At 46.1% G+C, this 14,253-nt stretch overlaps 1 protein-coding gene across 2 annotated transcripts in view; it reads left to right on the plus strand.

Moving 5' to 3' along the window:
- Positions 1–14,253, plus strand: part of SERINC5 (serine incorporator 5) — a 101,783-nt gene that overhangs the window by 28,718 nt on the left and 58,812 nt on the right. Inside the window, exon 1 of one of the 2 annotated variants that reach the window (XM_043919937.1) lies at positions 4,991–5,273. The exons of the other annotated variant lie outside the window; for it this stretch is intronic. The gene's annotated coding sequence lies outside the window, so the exon portion shown is untranslated. Of the gene's footprint in view, positions 1–4,990; positions 5,274–14,253 lie in introns of those variants that run through there. 2 annotated transcript variants of the gene reach the window in all.

A 14,253-nucleotide genomic window follows, 5' to 3' on the forward strand; every position in this document is an offset into this window, starting at 1 on the left:
TGAGTGACTAGACTGAACTGGGTAGAACGATCTCCCTGGTTGTGTTTAAGACACTCCCAGGTTTCTTTCTTTCTTTTTTTTGAAGACACTCATAGCTTTAATTTCCAGTGTTTTAATGGCAGAACAGCATATAATTCTTTGCATTCTTAACTTGTAGAACTTGCTGCAAAGTTTGATGCTTTGAAGTAGGGCTGGGGCTTTGTTCTGTCCCTAGAGTTTAATTTGCTCTTCTTAGGTGCACCTGCATATGTGCAGACACACACGTGTATGTGTAGGTGCTTGTCACACATGCACACAAACCCACCCTGTGCTTCCAGGGCACTGTTGAGGTGGCAGAGCTGCTGTCTTTATCTTTCCTCTGTTACAAGTCTCCCGTCCTTGCGCCTTCAGGGTTTTGCTGCTCACTGCTCTCGTCCTTGAGGATGCTGTATTCGAAAGAACAAGGATGAGTTCAAGGCTTTACGTTCATCTCTGTAGTGGGAATAAAGTTACACTCCATGTTTGCTGCAGAGGATGGTTATCAGGATAGAATGGGAGGAAGTTTCTGAAGGTATGATTAAAATGTTATGCTGATAATTAAACCTTGGTACCTTAAATAGAGATGGAGATGGGTGACGCCCAACTGAGGCAGAAATCCCAGTTCTTCCACCTGCTAGGCATACCTCTATTATTTGATCAACTTTTCCATCTGTAGTAGAGGTTGATGATAACAACAGGGTTATGGTGAACATTAAATTCTGTAGTGTAAATGAAGAATCTAGTGAGGTATTGTTGTTAGTCACTAAGTCACATCCGACTCTGCGATCCCATGGACTGCAGCACACCAGGCTTAGGTCTATGTTTTACTTAATAGGTGCTCAATGAGTTGTTTTTGTACACACTTGTCAGTAGCTGTTGCTTATGTTAATTTTATTTTTGCTGCTTATCTTACCCTGTTTTTTCTAGTTTTCCCCAGTTTCTCCCTTGCCTTCTTTGGGAAAACTAGATGTTGGCTAAAATGCCTGGCAGTCAGGCCCTTCTTGCTGTCTAGCTGGTGAGTGGGACACATTTTATCATCAAAGGTTAAATGGATTTCTGTTTGTTCCTGGTAGCTCCTTCTTTTTGTTTTGTTTTTCTTGCTTTGGAATGCTTCAAGTTACTCTGTGAGATGAGTTTTAATTTGATTAGAACACTGAATCTCAAACTTGTCCTTGGGGTGAGATACTCTCTGTAAAGCGTGGAGTTCCTTACTGAGCTCTATGAGAAAGTTAGTGATATGAACTAGATATGATTATATAGCAGAATGTAATTATTATATATATGTCCTATAAAATCCCAAGCATTTATTCTTGAAAAAGCAAGCTAAATGTCATCTTCTAATTCCTAGCTTTTTATTAATATTTATGATGTGTTCTTTCTGTTTGCCATCTGTCCATATATAATTGAGAGCATGTGGTGAAGGCTTAAGGAAAAATATATGGAATTGAGAAAATGAGGCCATTTGGGGGGTATGTTTTAAAATGTAGGTTTAATTATCTTTTGAGTGTGGTGAAGCCAACAGATCAAGAGATGACTGCTATTGAAAAGATAGTTTGTCAGGGGTCCCCATGCCATACAGGGCCTCATGGGGAAGCAGCAGGGTCAGGAGGAGTGAGGGAAGGTCATGGGCAGGAGTCTTTATTGTGGCTTCCTTGGGAAGGCAGGGCAGGGTGAGCACGTTTAGGGTTGGCTGGTTTGGGTAATGTCAGTGGGCTGTGGGGCATAGAGGAGGTGGTGTCTACGTCTGGTATGTGATGCTGGGATGGTCAGGGCAGAGAAATATTACTTCCTGGAGTCTAAGAGCCAGATAGTTGGGGTGATTCAGAGTATGACCCTGGGCTGACTAGTTTACATGTGAAAGGTTTACTTGTAGAGGATTTATTTGCTACATCTAGGGATTAGCTAGCGGGCTTCCCTGATAGCTCCGTTGGTAAAGAATCCGCCTGCAATGCAGGAGACCTGAGTTCGATCCCTGGGTTGGGAAGATCCCCTGGAGGAGGGAAAGGCTACCCACTCCAGTATTCTGGCCTGGAGAATTCCATGGACTGTATTCCACGGAGTCGCAAAAGGTGGACACAACTGAGCAACTTGCAGTTTCGTTCAGGAATTAGCTAGCCCTGAAAGGAGCAGTCCCTTTTAGGTCAGTTAGGCCCCAGATACCAGAGCAGCAAGAATATAGAAATTAAAAAAAAAAACCAAAACTGTATTATATTTTGTTCCTGCAAGTTAAGGAGAAAACTACAGTGATTTAATTTCAGTAACAGACCCTTTGGCCCAGAGTGTGACCCAGGAGTGGGAGAAGGAACACAGCGTAAGACTCTGGGGATGGAGTAGATGAGGCCACAGTTTCAGGTCTAGCTCCATGTGGCCCAGTTTTGTTCTTATAGAGTAAATGTATGTTCACGGACCACCGTATCACGAATTCTCAAGTTGTAGACACTGAACTTGCCTGTGATGGTGAGAAATAATGGCTGCAGACAGTGGGCCAGCAGAGCTTTGCCGTGCCATGAGAAACGACCTCAGAACAGTGGTCCCTCCCTGGTTGTGGGGTGGGGTGACTCTTCCGCAGGGAGGATGGTACAGCAGGATGCTCCCCACGTCAAAGCAGCGTCTTAGGGGGCTCACTCCAGAGGGTGAGGTTGGGCCGTTGTAAATAAAATGATCCTTGAAACTCATTGTATGGTATTTCTTCCCTTCTGATATTTTTGATTTTGCCAAGGTTTTCTTGTTCTATAACATACCCCAAGGGAATGAATTTTAGAAATAAAATAGCAAGGCATAGCCTATGTGGAAGGTAGCAAATTAAGTGGGCTTTGTACTTTTTTCCTGGGTCAGAAGATTTCTATTCTTTTATTCTTCACCTATTAAGATTTTGCATACTTTTCTTTTTTAAATCCTTCCTAATGTTGAAAATCTGGAAAAACAGGGACAAGGTAAAGAAGACAAACATGATTTAAAATCACAGCTCCGGTTAATACTTTAGTCTGTTTTCTCTGTCTTTTCCTAGAGATGTGTCCATGAGCATTTTTGTATTAAATTATTTAATGACATCTTTTTCAGGGACTGTTCACTTGTCTGTTGCAATCCCCTTGGCATACTGAAACAGTGCTCGATCCCCCTGGAGATGTGTGTTCCCCATCTGCCATTCCTGAGGAGTCCTCCTGAGTGGAGACTGAGGAACTTGCTGTGAGGGGAATGGAATGTCTTCCTTAAACACACGGCCGCGCCTGCCTTTGGCTTGTTCCGTATCCACGGAACAGGAGGCCATGCCACTGCAGAAGAGAAGCCCTCCCCGGGTTCCCTGAGCTTGGGCACAACTTTGAAGGAGCCACAAATCACCTGGGGAGCTTATTAAATGCAGGTTCTAATTCTGAGACCTGACGGGCGCCCAGTGATGCCCACGCTGCGGCCCTCACTAGGCACCATGGAGCTCGGGTACTTAGGAATTTGCCAGTCGTGTTCTGCCCTGGGCCAATCTGTTTGGGGGCCTTCCTGCACTTCCTCTGACTATCCCCTGGTCCAGGCTCTTGTCCGTGGTCCTGTGCTCACGCCACACCCCCACCAGACCTGCTTTCTCTTCACTCCAGCAGCTCATAGCTTCCCAGGCCTCCCCCTCCCGCCTCCACCACCAAGTCAAGGTCCAGGGAGGTACGCTAAGCGCTTTGACTTCATTGCCGCGCCCATCCTCCCCGCTTCTTGCGTGGGTGCTCAGGCCTCCTGCTGGCTGATTCCTCCCTCTCCATAGAGGGTGGGGGCTCCCCGCTTCAGAGACTCCATCCCTCAGCCCTACCATGACCCCATCCTGCCAACTCCCAAGCTTGGGCTCTTTGAACCAGGCCTTGGATTTCCCTGGTCGGGGGCGGGGGAAGGAGGGGCCAGACAGATCCAGACTCTCCCCTGGAGCCCTCTACTCCATCCACCCTCTGTCCACTCCACCCAGTTGGCTTGAGAAATGCTAGGTTTGACTGAACAAATAACAGTAATTATGGCCCATTTCCTGAACTGCCCACCCCTTGGGCCTGTTTACCTTGCAGCCCAATAATAGTTCATTGAGTGTGTGCGTCTGCCTAGCTCTGTCTTCCCTCTGTTTGATTAATGCTGAAGTACTGTTGTTCACAGTCTAGGCCTGATAGAAGGGCTCTATCTTTGTGGTTTTAAGCAGCAGAGGGAATACCACCCCCAACATGAGTGACTTCTTTCATTAAAAAGAATGCCCCCGGGAGAACCACCCTCAGATTCCCCTCTGCCCTACTTGCTGGCACAGTCCGTGCTCTGATGGATGAAAAATATGAAGGTGAAGGTTGGGGTGGGGGAGGAGGGCCTTGTATGAGAACACTTTCATTTCTGTGATATTTTGATAGGAAAACATGATTCATGAGCTCCCTCGTGTGTGGCCGTGGTTCCTTTTGCAGATGTGTTTTAAGAACAGTAACAAGAAGTTTCTCAGGTTGAGGCCAGTGGGGGGAGGCGGGGGGGGTTGCACATGTCAGAGAGTTCTGTGCAGTCCAATGCTGTCCAGACGTCCTGTCCCCGAACCAAAGCGTCCTGACAAACCCTGCCCTGAGGCCCTGGTTCAGAAGAGGGTAGGCGGGCTGCTGATAAAGCGCAATGGGGGTCTGGGCAGCTCTTCAGATGAAGCAGACAGTGGACATTTGCCTGGGGGACAGGCACACACATATGCATTCCTTCCCCTTCAAGCTAGAATTGGGAGGGAGAGAGAAACTTCAAGGAGAGCTGAAAAGAAGGCTTTCTGAAGCTTTGAGGGACTGAGGAATGGAGAAATTAACTGTGAGAAAGTGTTTTCTCAGCTGTAGGAAAACAGTGAAGCTGTTACTTCAGCTCTGAGAAAGGCTGTGCCACCAGGCCCTTTCATGTGGCCCCAGGATTTCCCACAGAGTGATGACTAAGGGTGACGCTGTAGGAGGGTCCCTGTGAGAACCAGGAGCTGCCACGGGCCTTTGTCTCTTCCCTCCCTGCCTCTGAGGGCCGTCTGGTTGCAGCTCTGGGTTTTCCAAACCAGAGGCCATTTTCTGACATTTCTGTTTTCAGTTTTTTTATTCAGTTATGTGAAAACAGGTTTGAAATGTCACCTTTTATCAGGCATTTGGGAATCCTGAAGAACAGAATTGTATGAAATCCTGCTGGAAAATCTAGGACAGGAGGTGTGCGCGAGTTTGTCCTTGCACAGAGTCATTGCAGCTAGTCTCATCTTCAGAGAGCCAGCTTGGCACGGCCATGGCTTGGAGGTGTCTTGAGTAAGTGGCCTCTTCCTTCGATGGGGAGGGAGAGTGGCCAGCAGTTGACTAGGCATGTGGGTTGTGTGGGGGATGCAGGGAGGGACTTACTTGCATTTCAGAAGTGGGGAGTGGGCACATCAGGGGGCCTGGGCACTTGGCAGCCGTAGCCTGCAAATTCAAGAGCTTCAGCTTTGTGGCCACCCCAGGGTTTGACTCACCGTAAGCCATAAAATGCCATCACTTGAACTATGTTGTGATGGAAACCTTTCACATTGTATTAGACACTTAGACATTTACTGCCTTCCTATTAAGAGTCAACAGACCGTCGTTCACTCAAGGTGCCATGTTTTGCATGTCTGTGAATTGCTTATACTATGGATTCAGAATTGTGGGACCCATGCCTGAGTTATTAGCTCATCCTGCTTCCAGACTGCTGAGTTGTCTCAACTGATGGGTTTTTTGCTGGTCCACTGATGCCCTTCATTAGATTTGTCCTCAGATTTCCTATCAGGAAAATAAGGGGACTGGACTGGATCAGAGGCTTTCAACCTAGCTGCTGTGACATGTCCCAGTTTGAGTAGAATTTTGGGGTTGCTAAGTTTGATATAAATCCCCTAGAGCTTCACCAGGGCAGTGACTGTACTACTAGCTCCTAGAATGGTGCCCGGTCACTAAGAAGCACTTGGTAAGTATGTGTTGTATGAATCTGTAAGAACATTTGTAGTGTTGTGCATACATGTTTTGTGCATTGGAGCTGCGGATGGGATTTCATTTGGTGAGAAAGGAGCGCATTGTTAAGCCCTTGAAACTGCTGGCCCACCTCAGCTCTGAGGTCATGGCCACTGGAATTGTTGAAATGAGGTCATTTCTGTTCTCCTTCCCAGAGCATATTTGGCTCTGTGGCTTCCATCATTGCGCTTGGCAGGGTCTGGGGTTGGGCTGGAGAAAAGTGCTTCTTAGAAAGGATTGACAGATTCTTCACTGCAGCATAATCTCCATAACACAATCAGGCAAATTTTGGGTTTTGTGGTTCATTAACTGCTTGTTGATAAGCTATTATGAAGTAGAACAAGCAGGATTTCCGCCCCCCCCCCCCGACCTCTCCTTTTGATGAGAAGATTTAAAACTAACTTTTAAAAATGGTTTAAACCTAATGAGCACTTTCCTTCCCATCATCCTACACATTTTCATTTTGAATTTCAAGGTTTTGTTTTCTTATAACATTTATCCCCCTGCTGCTGCTGCTAAGTCACTTCAGTCGTGTCCGACTCTGTGCGACCCCACAGACGGCAGCCCACCAAACCTCCCCCATCCCTGGGATTCTCCAGGCAAGAACACTGGAGTGGGTTGCCATTTCCTTCTCCAATGCATGAAAGTGAAAAGTGAAAGTGAAGTCGCTGAGTCGTGTCCGACTCTTAGCGACCCCATGGACTGCAGCCTACCAGGCTCTTCCATCCATAGGATTTTCCAGGCAAGAGTACTGGAGTGGGGTGCCATTGCCTTCTCCAGTTTATCCCCCTAGAACTTGTTTAACTAGTCTTTCACAGCCCTGTTCTGCTGCGGGTATTTTTGGCTTCAGTGGGTGCAGATGAATGTTCTGATCGCCTCCTTTGTTCCTTAGTGGCAATAGAGAAGGCTTGAGGGAAGTGCCTCCACGCACATGAGACCACTTTTTCCCAAGTCGGTGGGATGCTTTCCTGGGGTCACATCTCAGGAATTTTTATTTATAAGAGTATTTACCTTCAACAGGTGCAGTTACCATCCACATTAGAGCAGAAAATGAAAATATTATAAACGAGGCCTCATGATTTGCTCGCATCCCCCTCCCATCTTTACCTTTCTCCATATCTCCCTGATGGACTAAGAGAAGGGGTGTCCCTGAGGAGGAAGGACGTGACTATGATGACACAGATGATACGTTTAGGTGGCTTTCTTGGGAAGGGGGTGGCATCCTGTGCCAGGGTCTGTGCTAAGAACTTTCTCTGAACTGATTCATTTAATCCTCAAAATAGCCCTGTGAAGGAGGTACTTTTATACCCATTGAACAATGAGGTCATTGAAACGTGGAGAGGTAAAGAATTGGCTCAAGAGCCCATAACCAGGCTGCAGTGGAGCTTGGGTGTGAACCCAGACAGTCTGGCTCCATTGAGAAGGGGGAGGGCAGTTGTCTGAGGCATTTCTGATTATCTCCACTTGTGTGTGTTGTGGGGTGGAGTGGTTGCCCCTGGCATGTAGTACATAAAGGCCAAGGATGCTGCTGCTAAACATCCCATAGCTCACAGGATGCCACCCCCCACCACCACGAAGAATTATGTGGCCCCCAATGGTGCTGAGTTTGATAAACTCTTCTCTAGATGATCTGTCTCCCAGGAGAGTTTGTTTTTTATTAAACTGCCACAAAGCAGAGTTGACCTTTTAACTTAAACTTTATAGATTCTCTCCACCAACCTACTAAAATTTATCAATTGTGGTGTTTTTTTTAGAAGATACGTAAGCGGAGAGTGGTGTCAGGGAATGATTCAAAGAATCCGGCTGCTGTCTGAGAGCAGAGAACTTGATCGGCATGCTTTTGGTGCTGAAAATAACACTAACCTTGTGAGAAGGAGACTCCCAACAAGGGGAACGGTTTTGTGCAGATTTGCTGTAACCCAAAAGCCAGTGCTGGCTTGGCAGGTGTTGATGGCCTGTTTCTGGCTGTCTCCGATTGGGTCCCAGTGGCTGTGGGGACTCAGTGCTCTTGAAGGAAGGACACTGACCCTTGACAGTTTTCATGGGATGCTGTTAAAACCAGCAAATTCTAGAATGTTGAAACCTGTGTCAGAAACCCTTGTCCCAAATTCCTTTCTGACAAGCCTACAGAGTCCTGTCCCTACAGTTATGGAAGAGATTGTAAAACCCTCGGAGCTTTAAGGAATTCTCTGAACTCAAAAGAGAAAAACTTAAGAATCTGAAATGGAAGGCAAGCACAAGAGCCAATTTTGGGTTCAGGCAAACATACATCTTCTAATTCAATTCTCTGAATCCTTAGTAGCCATTAATTTTTCCCATTTCATTTTTATTTGCTTCATAGTCTACCAAGCAGAGGTTTATTTATAGCAATTGAACTAAAAAATGTTACAAGGGTTAAAGAAATTTTAAGTTGAGGTAAAAAAATTTACCATCTTAACCATATTTAAAGATACAGCACAGTAGGAATTTTCTACTTTTATGACTCAGTTACAGTGATAGTTAACTCTGTTTTCTACCAATTACATAGCTGAAGTAGATCTCATTTACTCACTGGCTGATTCATTTAGCAAATATTTGAGTGTTTACCACCTGTAAGGTAGAACAGGAATGTCATTTTGTTTTCTTCCAAAATAGAAACTTGAAGTGTTTTTCTAATTATAAGATATGTGCCTTTAAAATGTATTTTTTAAGAAAAGATATGTGCTTGTTGCAAAGAGTTCAGAAAATACGGAAAAGCATAGTCACTCATCATCCTGCAACTGTTAACTACTGTTGATGCCCTCATGTGCCCTTCTAGATCGCTTTTTGTTGTTGTTATGGCGGATCTATGTCTTGTTATCATTTTACTCCAAATGCTATCATACTCTGTGTTTTTGTGTTATGAACTATTTTCAGTTAATGCAGTGTGGATATCTTTCCATGGGCTTCCCAGGTGGCTCAGTGACAAAGAATCCGCCTGCCAGTGCAGAAGATGCAAGAGACATGGGTTCGATTCCTGGGTTGGGAAGATCTCCAGGTGTAGGAAATGTCAACCAACTCCAGTATTCTTGCCTGGGATGGAAAGAACTTGGCGGGCTGCAGTCCACAGGGTCACAAAAAGTTGGACATGACTAGGCTAGTGCGCGCGCGTGCACGCACACACACACACCTTTCCATGATGGCAATTTTTTCTGTATAATCAGTGGGTATGTTGGATTCAATAATGTGAATGCACCATAATTTCAGTGATCAGTACTCCTTCCAGTACAGAAAGGGACATCCAGGTTTCCTTTCTTTTAAACAAAATGTTGTGTTAGTGTAAGTTCATGTGCCAAACTCATAGTGAGGCCAGACAAACCAAAGCATCAGAGTTTGGAGCAGAGAAAGGTTTATTGCAGAGCCATTCAAGGAGACGGGTGGTTTGTGGCCAAACTCCCTGAAGGGTTCCAGCAAAGCGTTTTTAAGGTGATCAGCTTGTGCACAGATCTCTGAATGGCCGATGGTGCGGTGACAGGGTGATGTCATAGGGGTTAACATTATCAAGCCTTAGGCAGGAGTAGGTCTAGGGGCCAGGTGCTCATGGTCATCAAGTAGTTAGTGTCTTCCACTTGGTGGGGGTTTTCACATCTGTAAGACAACTCAGGAATGTCCATTAGATAGTGTTATCTAAGTGCTTCAGAGAGGAGCTAAAGCAGAGGATTAGAGGAAGGTCCCATGGGGCCTATTGCTGCATTTCCAGGAATTAACATTGCACAGGAGGTGTGTGGTATTGATATAGTGACCATTAGTTAAGTGAATGAATCCCTTGGTTATTTCCACAGGATTAAGGGTAGGGCTTTAAAAATGGGGTGGGACTTGGTGGTGAGGTGGGGAGCTTGGTGATGGGAGGGGCTGAGCTGCTTGGGCAGGTCTCTGATAGAGGTCCTCCAAGTCCACTGAAGCCAGAGGTTACCTGGAGAGAGGAGGGGCACACAAAGGAAGACGGCTTCTTCAGATACTTGTTGAACACTTTCTGTACCCCTGAGGACAGGAGAGTGGAACAGCTTCCTCACTTGCCACTTCGTCCCCACACAGCCAGTTTCCCTTCTGTAGGAAACCAAGGTTTCAGGCCAGTGTTGTCTGTTGTGCTTCCTCTTTATATACCAGCAGTGAGGGGAGCAGGTTTGCAAAGAGCCTACAGATTCAAATCCTGACTCTGCCATTTGCTAGTTGCGTAAGTGGGGGCGATATAACGGCTAGTGATAAAAGCTGTTGTACGTTACAAGGGGCACAGTGTTAGCTCTGGTTAGCTAAAGTTATTATGGATTAGATAAGCTTTACTAGGTTGCCCCTATTTATTTATTTATTTGTGGCTGCACCGATTCCTTTTTATTGCTGTGCTGCCGCTATCTTGAGTTGCAGCAAGTGGCGGCTGCTTTCTGGTGGTGGTGCACAAGCTTCTCATTGTGGTGGCTTCTCCTGGCTCTGGGCGCACAGGCTTCAGTAGTTACAGCACAAGGGCTCAGTGGTTGTGATGCCTGGGCTTAGTTTCCCAGAAGCAGGTGGGAACTTCCCAGACCAGGGGTTGAACCTGTGTCCCCTGCATTGACAGGTGGATTCTTCACCACTGTTCCTCCAGGCAAGTCCCTGCCCTATATTCTTCTGAGTGGGAGAAATCCAATAAGCCCGAAAAAAAAATAACTTTTTAACATATACATAGGATGTGTTGAGTTTTCCAAAACACAGTCATTTTGTGAATTAGTGACTACCTGCCACCTGTATTTCTTATGCAGTAAGGTGCTTCTTTATTGAGCTGAGTAGTTGAATGTTCTTACTCTAGCTTTCAAGGCACATCATTGCCACGCAGAGCTGCCGGGAACAGGTGGCACATGGCACCACGTCGGCAAGAGTTGCCATTTACCACTCCGTCTGCCTCCTGGCTGTAGTGAAGGAAAAGGTCTGTGTAAGCTCAATGGGAAGGTGTTTCTGAGCATAGAGTGAGGAGAATGAGCTGCAGGAGGTTGGTTGTGGAGACCCAGATTTAAACAAACACTGCTGTCAAAGTAGAATCAGTTCTTCCTTACCTGTGCTGACCGCTGGTGATTCACAGAAAGTCCTGAAACCTCAAAGGAGAAGGAAGGCAAGTGGGCTGTGACATGGCGTGAGTAATATATTGTGTGTCGCCAAAAGATGTGGAAATCAAAATTAAAAGAGAGCACAATTTACTTTTATAAAATATTCTGAACCTACCTTTATGTCTCAGGTATTTTTCTTCTATTTTTTGGTGTTCCGTGCCCCCAGCTTGCATAGGAACACCTGGGTTCTGCTTCCAGCAGCTTCAACATCTTCAGTTTTTTAGGAACTTCTACTGCTGCTCCATCCCCTCACTATTTATTAAGGGACAATATTATATTATTGTAGTTAACAAAAATCTCTGTGAAGTCTTTCCTCAGTTCTGCTGCACTCCTGCATTTCCAAGTCAGGAAAAGGACTGATTGAAGGTCCATGTCAGATTTGAAGCGTTCTTTCCTTTTGAAGTTTGAACTTGGTTTAGATGCACTAAAGCCAACCAGGCTGTCCAGAGCTCTCATGGGATAAGTCTGAATAAATGCTGGGAATCCCTGGTGGTCCAGTGGTTAGGGCTCTGGGCTTCCACTGCAGGGGGCATGGGTTTGATCCCTGATTGGAGAACTAAGATATCTGGCAAGCTGTGAGAAATGCCAAAAGAGAAAAGTGAATGTTTCCTATGTTGCTGAGGGGCTTACAACTCCCCCATACTAAAGCACTGGAACTAAAAATGTGTCCTGAGTTTGGGGTGGTTCTTGTAACAGAAGCATCCTACGCAGCTTGTTTGCCTTCCTAAGAGGAAGGAAGGGAACCCGAGATAATGGAATGCCTGAGCCATGATAATGAACGTGAGTTTTGGCACTGCCTCGGGAGCTGAACATTGCGGACGTAGTGTAGAAAGCAGTGCTGCAGGGATGCTTATAGAACCCACAGCTACAGGAAGAGCCTTTGACGGCTCCACTTTTTAATTTTTCTCTTTCTGATTGTTCTTTCTGCCTTCATGCCTTGGGCTCATTAACCCAGGGTGCTTGCCTCTTGCAGTTCATTTCAGTGTCCCGAGTTTATGGATGGGAGAGGTCAGGTCACCTCTTGCAGGGATGACCAGATTCTGGCAGGGGTGCCTCCATGCCTCTGGTACCTGGTGCTCATTGGTGCTTGCATTTCCCCTGTGGAGTGAGACATTCAGCTTAGAACCCACCTCAGGACTGCCATTGCCAGTGAGCTGAGCACGAGATGAAACCTCTTTACCTGTCCTCTGCTAGGCTCCTTCAATGTGCAGATGAGGAAAGCCAAGTCCCAGAGCTGCACAGAGTTAGAGTCCAGGCCCTCAGGTTCTCAGGCCTGTCCTCTTCCACCAGTGGGCTTACGCAAGCCTGTTGGAATTGTGCAGACCAGACCTGAGGGAGGGAGAGGGCAACTCTTACAAGATAACATGTGTGTTTATTTACATGGATTTTATGATTCTGTGACATCTCTTTGACTTTCTTCCTGATTTCTTGCTATTTCCAATTGGTGGTGGTGTCAGCAGGGAATTCTAGGAAATATAGGAATTGTGCTTTTTAATTTAACAAAAGAAGAGCCTGGAAGTTACTACCAGTCCTAACTCACGTTTCACTTCTGTGATCATTTCCTCATGTGCCTGGCATCAGTCCTTAGAGGAACTCTCAACCTCTTGACTTAAAAAAAAAAAAAAAAAAGCACAATGTGAGAGTTGTGAGTCAAGTACTAGTTAGGGCAGAATGAGGACTGCAGCCCGGGAGAGAGCACCTCAGATGGCTCTGAGAAACTGCTTGAAAGAGGTAGGGGAGAAGGACAGTATATATGTGATTTTGGAAAGGGGGAGTACGTACAATCAAGCACGTTTATTTTTAGGAGGTTTCTACTAGTCTTGTGAAGCTTCTGTCAGTCACAAGAAACAGTCATCACCATGAAGGATTTTAGTGCTTCTCTAGACATGAGGACATTTAAGAATTGGGCTCATAAAATCAGCTCCTGAGAATATGTAACTATCTGAAGACCTGTCCTGCCAGTTTTCCCGGCTCAAAGATGCCTCGCTTCTGCTCTCCACCCTGAACTCCTTCAAGGGGTGTTGAGGTCAGCTGCTACAGCAGCACATGATTTAATCCTTGCAGAGGTGGATGGCAAGCAAGCATCCACGGCAAGTGCCAATTTGTGGTTGACAAGCCCGAGGCCAGTGGGGAGGACAGGGAGGGAGACTGGTATTTATTACTGTGGGGAGTGTGTGTGTGTGTGTGTGTGTGTGTGTGTGTGTGTGTGTTCTCCTTAGATAAGAGAGGAAAACTCACACTAAGGGAAGGCCCGAGGCCAGTGGGGAGGACAGGGAGGGAGACTGGTATTTATTACTGTGGGGAGTGTGTGTGTGTGTGTGTGTGTGTGTGTGTGTGTGTGTGTGTGTGTGTGTGTGTGTGTGTGTGTGTGTGTGTGTGTGTTCTCCTTAGATAAGAGAGGAAAACTCACACTAAGGGAAGGCCCGAGGCCAGTGGGGAGGACAGGGAGGGAGACTGGTATTTATTACTGTGGGGAGTGTGTGTGTGTGTGTGTGTGTGTGTGTGTGTGTGTGTGTGTGTGTGTGTGTGTGTGTGTGTTCTCCTTAGATAAGAGAGGAAAACTCACACTAAGGGAAGGCCCGAGGCCAGTGGGGAGGACAGGGAGGGAGACTGGTATTTATTACTGTGGGGAGTGTGTGTGTGTGTGTGTGTGTGTGTGTGTGTGTGTGTGTGTGTGTGTGTGTGTGTTCTCCTTAGATAAGAGAGGAAAACTCACACTAAGGGGAAGGCCTGGCTCCAGGAAGCAGCAAGAGGCTGGCTTATCCTTTCATGTGCACTCTGCTCACCCTCCCCTTTGGACAAAGCACCTTCTATTTAGAAAAGCCTTTACTCTTAATGCTGTGGTTATTTCAAAGGAAGTTAGATATAGGGTGTGAACAGCTCTTTGAAATTTTTTCTTTTTCAGTATGTTTGAGGGAGGGGGAGTTCTTCAGAAAGAAAGAAATCACACAAGTCAATGCCACATTGCAAATACTTCTATATCAATATCTCAAAACATAGTTACTTTTCTTAAATAGTGTATTTTCTCTTTTTAATCACAAGGGTGATACACGCACATGGTTAAAAACCCAAACAGGAGAGCAGAACTGTGAGACATAGCTGTCTTACCTTCCTCTCCACATCGAGGCCCAGCCTCCTAGGCCCACCCTCCAGCTGACTGATGTTAGTGGCCTTTG

This window comes from Cervus elaphus, chromosome 12, assembly GCF_910594005.1.
Source record: "Cervus elaphus chromosome 12, mCerEla1.1, whole genome shotgun sequence".
Classification (NCBI taxonomy): domain Eukaryota; kingdom Metazoa; phylum Chordata; class Mammalia; order Artiodactyla; family Cervidae; genus Cervus; species Cervus elaphus.